The sequence below is a fragment of the Argopecten irradians genome, unplaced genomic scaffold (genome assembly GCF_041381155.1).
Source record: "Argopecten irradians isolate NY unplaced genomic scaffold, Ai_NY scaffold_0274, whole genome shotgun sequence".
Taxonomy (NCBI): Eukaryota; Metazoa; Mollusca; class Bivalvia; order Pectinida; family Pectinidae; genus Argopecten; species Argopecten irradians.
Window position 1 is genome coordinate 20,278 of NW_027187741.1, and position 6,294 is coordinate 26,571.

A 6,294-nucleotide genomic window follows, 5' to 3' on the forward strand; every position below is an offset into this window, starting at 1 on the left:
CATTAATGCTGCTACAGGTAACATTAGTTTTAATTAAAAATGGTTCGTGGGCAAATTTCCATCGTTCATGTCCTTTGCAGGGAGATATAACTTTAAATAATAAGAATTTATCTGACAATATTTGAAAGTGTTCATAACTTCTTAAGAAACGTTGTTACTTTAGTCATAAGGTCACAAACACCTTATTACATTTTTATACCTTTTTGTACCATTGGATAATGTAACTTTATTCCGAGCTTTTCACATTTTCAAAAATACTTTTCCTCATTTTTCGTTCACATTTTATGTGGATAATTATTTATAACAATTTTGGCTTTTGAAACACAATGATCCATTTATTATATTGTGAACCTCAGAGCTCTACGTATCCATGTTGTCTATTAAGTGCAGTGCTACTTATTTTACATTTGACTATTTCCAATCTTTCTTCACTATAATATTTATTTATAGAGTGCCTGTTTTACTTTGTCAATACTTGACACCAAATGAAGTTAAAAAAGTTAAGTATTTAGGTTATTTGAAAGAGCAGTTGCTCGTGTCTCTCTCGATCTGGTTAGAAGTTGTTAATTAAATGATAAAATATTGGAATAGCTAGTGTATTTATGCTCAGTTGTATCGATTTATCATGTGTTAATACTCCTCGTGGACATTGTTTTCAATTTATTGTCGAAATTGCCCCATTTGCTTTTGTAGATTTTAGTTTTGGCACCTGTATCAAAATACACTACGAAAAATCTGAGATTACATATAATAAGTTCAAACTCCTATTTTCCTTATGGTTTTATGTTGAACTTACTGCAATGGACTTCATTGATACACAATTCATACAGACAACTAGTGAGTTTTTTAATATTTATTTACTTTAAAGACCATGAGTTTCTGGGTATATTTGCTCTCGATTTATCTAATGCTTCTCATAAGATTTATATTTCTGAACCATTCAGGATGAAAAAGCTATCGTCAAACAAACTGTGATAACTTTTTGTTTCATTTTTATACTTTTTGTTTTGATTTTACACCCGAGTGGCTACACTTTCAGCAACAATTGGAAAGTATTATGGAGATATCGGATCACCATTCTCTGCTATCTCCTATTTATTGAAAAAATACTTAGTAAGAAAAGTCGCTTTGTAATATTGCTAATGACCGAAATATTGTCCTCTATATGATCCCACCATTTGGGAGGGAGAGCAGGGGTGTCACTTATCCAAGGGCTTCATACAAAAGTAGTTGTTCATCGGTGGGTATGTTTATTTGGTGAAAACTATTGTGACAGCATACTTCAAGTGAGATAACACTATAAAAATAAGAGGGACCAATGGGCCCCTTAACGGGCACACCTGAGTTCGGATACAGAAAATAAAAACATGGACATTAAAAAACACGATGTTTCTGGCCTCATCAGGCCCTTGAAGTCAGTAGTCAGTCAATGTTGATGTTTATAAATTTGTCTTTTTTATCCCTTAGAAGAGTATCGAGCTTCCATTAAATCAGTTGGAACTCCACATGATATTTTTTAATATTTATGACAACATTTGTTCAACTTTAGGACCATACGTTCTGGATACCGTGGGGGATCGTGCGATGACCAATCTATGGACTCCATCTGTTAAAATAAATGCTTCACATATCACGTGCTATACAGTTTCTAATCAAGTTTGAATCATGTTCCTATTGAAATTAAGCAAATTAAGAATTCATACAATTACGTATCTCCCAAACGAAAACTTTAGTATATTTTGACCCCCTCCCCCCAGGTGGGAAAATTTCCAGATTCCCATTGAAATATTTCACATTTTTTTAATTATTGGGACCCATGACACGAACTTTTCAATCGAGTGTATAGGAGTTTCTTATGCCATCTTAATTGTCGGAAGAAAGATTTTTAAAATTGATGAAAGCCTTTTTAGACCCACTTTTGGACCACTTTGCCCCTTCTGGCCCCTGGGGTTCGGAACCAAAAGGTATTATCCATGAATATGGTTAAAATGCTATATATCTCAGGCTTATAATTATAACCAGGGTTTGACCACAATTCCTATGAGACACATTAGGGCAAAATATATATCTGCTCATGAAGAGTGTATTCTTCCAATATAGATTATAGAAGATTTGACCCTCCCCAAAAAAATAAGGGTTAAACTTGGTTACACAAGTCCCAGTGGCAACGAAATTCACAACTTTTTGTAAAGGTTACCTGAGGATGCTCTCTCCGCTCACGTAAAGATATTTTTTATCTAGTAAAAAAGTGTAAGATAGGGAATTTTTAGTTTTTCGTCAGTTACTAAATTAATATCTAACTCTATATAATTACCACCATTGAAATAAGTTTTGAGCTTTTTATTTTAATTCCAGAAAATTTAATCTAATGTTCGAAATTATTTTAAATAATCTAATTGAGTCAATTGCGTGTTAATTGTCAAAAATATCCCGTGACTCTATGCTCTTTAAATGGAATTAAGTCTTGATTGTGCACAATGCAACAAAAGCAAAATGAATTTCCTAGGTGCACCTGATCAAAGTGTCTCATGGTGACCTAGTTTCCGGTCGTCCGTGCGTCGCTCCAGTTAACCATTTTACCTTGTTGTTTAGAACGCGATAACTTGTTGAGTAAATAGATTTAGATACTTAACTGCTTAATGAAAATTTTGATATGTTAGACTGAGCATTGTAATATATATCAGACGAGTTTCGAAAATAAAGCATGATTCGATTGTAATTTACGGAGTTATTGCCCTTTGCACTAATAATTATTATCGGACATTGTGAACACGATAACTTGTGTAAATATGACTGATTTTAATGAAACTTTGTACGTAGACTACCTTTGGAAAGATCTTGGACAAGTTCGAAAAAAATTCAGCTTGATTCGACTTTAACTTAAATTACGGAGTAATTGCCCTTTGGGATAAATAATTATTGAACCTTGTTAACACGATAATGGTGAGTTAATATGCACCCAATCTTACTGTAACTTTGTATGTAGACCTGTTTGTTCTATGTTCCTATTTCATGAACAAAAAGACATTAGTCGGTTAGTAAATGACATAACTATATAATCAAATATTAAGGTGACCGTTATAGGTCCATGGTCCTCTGGCTTGTATGTTTTTTTGTTGTTAGTTAGATACACGACTGGGTATCGTTTATGTCGGGAGGTGGACCTTTCCATCTATGAAGAGTATTTGATTCTACCATTTCCCGCATATCAAAAGAAGATTTTTTGAATTCTTTTAGCATATTGACCCCTTTTGCCCCCGTCCCTAAGGCCCCCCCCTTGGGTCAGTCATGGGAGGAAATTTATTAATAGGATTCAACGGGTATCTCAAAATATTTAATTTCTCGACAACATTTGATAACTCTTTGCTTTCCGTATATAAACTTTATTAAAACATAACGCCCTCCACAGGGGAAACGTGAGACCTAAGGTCATAAAAATTCACAATTGCGTAAAGGACAAAGGACGCGACTAATATTTTTCTATCTTTGAAGAGCATTTGATTCTATTCACATACAAGTGTGTCTGTGAGCAAGGTGATAGATCTTTTTGAAAGTATTCTTCAGTCAAACATTTTAACTCCCTTTGGCCCCATCACAATTCATCAGCTCTGCCTTTCACTGCAGTGGAATTATAATTCGCATATTTGATTTGCATTAAGCCTTAGTGGAATTTCTGCAAAATATCTTTGTTGAAATTTGATTATGCATGATTTTGGATGAAGGTCCGAATGATTGTTTATTGTTTTCGAAACACTACGTAGGACAGACGCACGACGAAGGGGAAAATGGCGAAATATAGTTTACGTACTTCGATTCCGATGTAATGAACTGCAATCTGTACTACTAAACTACGACCGTACGTTTGAGGTTTTATCATGAGGACGATTACATATCTTTGATATTAAACAAAAGATACCAAGGTTACAGATAAATTTCAGTGGTATTGGTGCAGGTGTTTATTTTGTGGGGTATTGGTTATTGAATTTAGGTCGAACGCAACGGTCAGACTGGGACAATCTATGGCGTATAATTTTTGTTGTCGATTAGCGGTATGCATTGTAATGTATTTTGCTTCTTGGCCTTCGTACATAATGCGTTACGTACTGTTTGATGGGGTTTTTTGGTAGGTTTTAGGTTAGTCGAATAGTTTACCTTGGGAATTTTCTATTAACGTGTTTTTGTGGGGATTGTGGTTTTTATGTGTGAACCGGATAATTAGTTGGAGTATTTTAATTTTGGGTTGAGGGGAGGGGGATTTTTATGTAATGGGTCTGTCGTATGTGGTTTCTTTGGGGTTTTTGCACAACTGTTTCCTTTGTGGGCGGTGGCTGTGTTGTCTGGACGAGTTGGATTAGTTTTGGATGTTTTGTTCTTGCATGTTTTGGGTATTTGTGTTTCTTTGAGGATTTCAACAGTTAAGTGATTCACATTGGGTGGCATGCTCGTAGTGGTTTTTTTAAAAAACTTTATTTCAATTTTGAGAAGACCAATAACATTATTAAAAAGTTAACACATTGTACGGATTTAAGTAAACCACACACACATATTTTTTAAATTTAATTAAAAAATTGATAATAATTATTAACAAAAATTTAGTATCTAAAAGTCGATAATTATTAGAGGTTCACCAAAAAGTGGAACTGTTGTTTTATAATGGTATTATATCAAAACTCGAGTTAAGTTTTAATCTTCAAATTTTGAAATAACAAAACGTGCTTTAAACTTTAGTTAAACTTAAGAGTGGTTTAGAATGAAACAACCTAAGATAAACATCCAGTCAGGCGTTGGGGAACTTAATTTGATCCCTTTTACTTTAGCATATATAGTGATACTGTGGTGACCATTTTTCCTCGTCTTCATTCAGGGAAAACTTACCACCATACATTGTGTGTAGTTGATACATGTATCTTTCCACCATAAAGTATAGTGCCTAAATAGAGAGCCAATAATTCTATTGTTTTTATACTTTGAATAAGTAACTACCTGCTAAATAGTAAACACAATGCTATTTAAAAGAAAATGCGCTATGAAAAGTAGCCCGAAGTTGAGAGCCTATCGGTTTTCCATAGTGAAACTGCATAGTTATGGGATTAATTTTTTTTTCTTCTGGACCGTGTTTACAGCCATTCAGGGCCGAGACCCATTAGTGTGGGGACAAAGTTGGTTCCCATTAAACCAAGAATAATACATATCGCACAAAAACCAAATATTTGTATTGCTTTATTTTCCAAATGATTTTCTGGGTATATTATTATAATGACCTTAACACAAGGCCTTGTTTACTATGATATCTTAATGCTTCAATATAACGATGCTTAACAGAAATTAATGGAATTGCAATACTTTCATTCCAACCAATGAAGGTGTAATAAAATTAAAAAGACAAAACGCAGATGAAAGAGTTAATCATAGTAGATACAGTTTTAACATTCATTAGAAGACATTACAGATTATAGCCATACACTTTTGTATCTGTTATGATCCCATCTGTTCACTATAGAATGTTATGTATTGATTAAGTTTTTTTAAATATGGGGTCGTAGGGTGAAACATAATGGTTTAAAATGTCCTTATATACAGGCGTTTCGTGTTTCAGACAAACAATTTCGCCGAATTAAATGCTTAATAATACAATACCAAACAAACTCCAAAGAGGTGTCCAGATATAAATTTTAGAGACAATTCAAATATGGATGGTCCATAGAATTTGATTTGGTACGCATCTTAAGGTGCAGTTTTAACAAATGCAGTTCACATGCTTTCACAAAAAAAACATGGAAATGGCGTTATTTTTATGAGTAACGTCATCTGGGCATTTATTCAGTTATTTCCAGAATATCTCCTTTATTCTGCGAGTATAATTTATTCAAAAGATTCAAACTGTAATATTGGTGTAAAAACCAATTGCTGTCTCTCTGCGTAATATTTAGGCTTTTTTATTTGCCTGCTGAAAATTCATCTCTGATGCAGTGTCTTCGTTGAAATTTTGATTTTAACTACAATAATGTAAATCTTTGTGATCGCACCTTCCTTGGAAAAAACCATTCTATTAATTTTTGATGAATGTCATTAATGACCGTCATATTGTTTGATACAATTGTAAAATCTCAGATATGCAAAATTGTAAGTTCCAATATTTACTGTTTTTGTTTGATTTTCTATAATGTCTAAATATCGTGCGTGATTGTTTGATTTTTAAAGTGCTATAACAGTTTTAAAGTTTTAAATTGGACCATGTTTTCATGAAACTCCACTGTTATCGTAACACTATACCCTCTAACTGTGGGGCGTCGA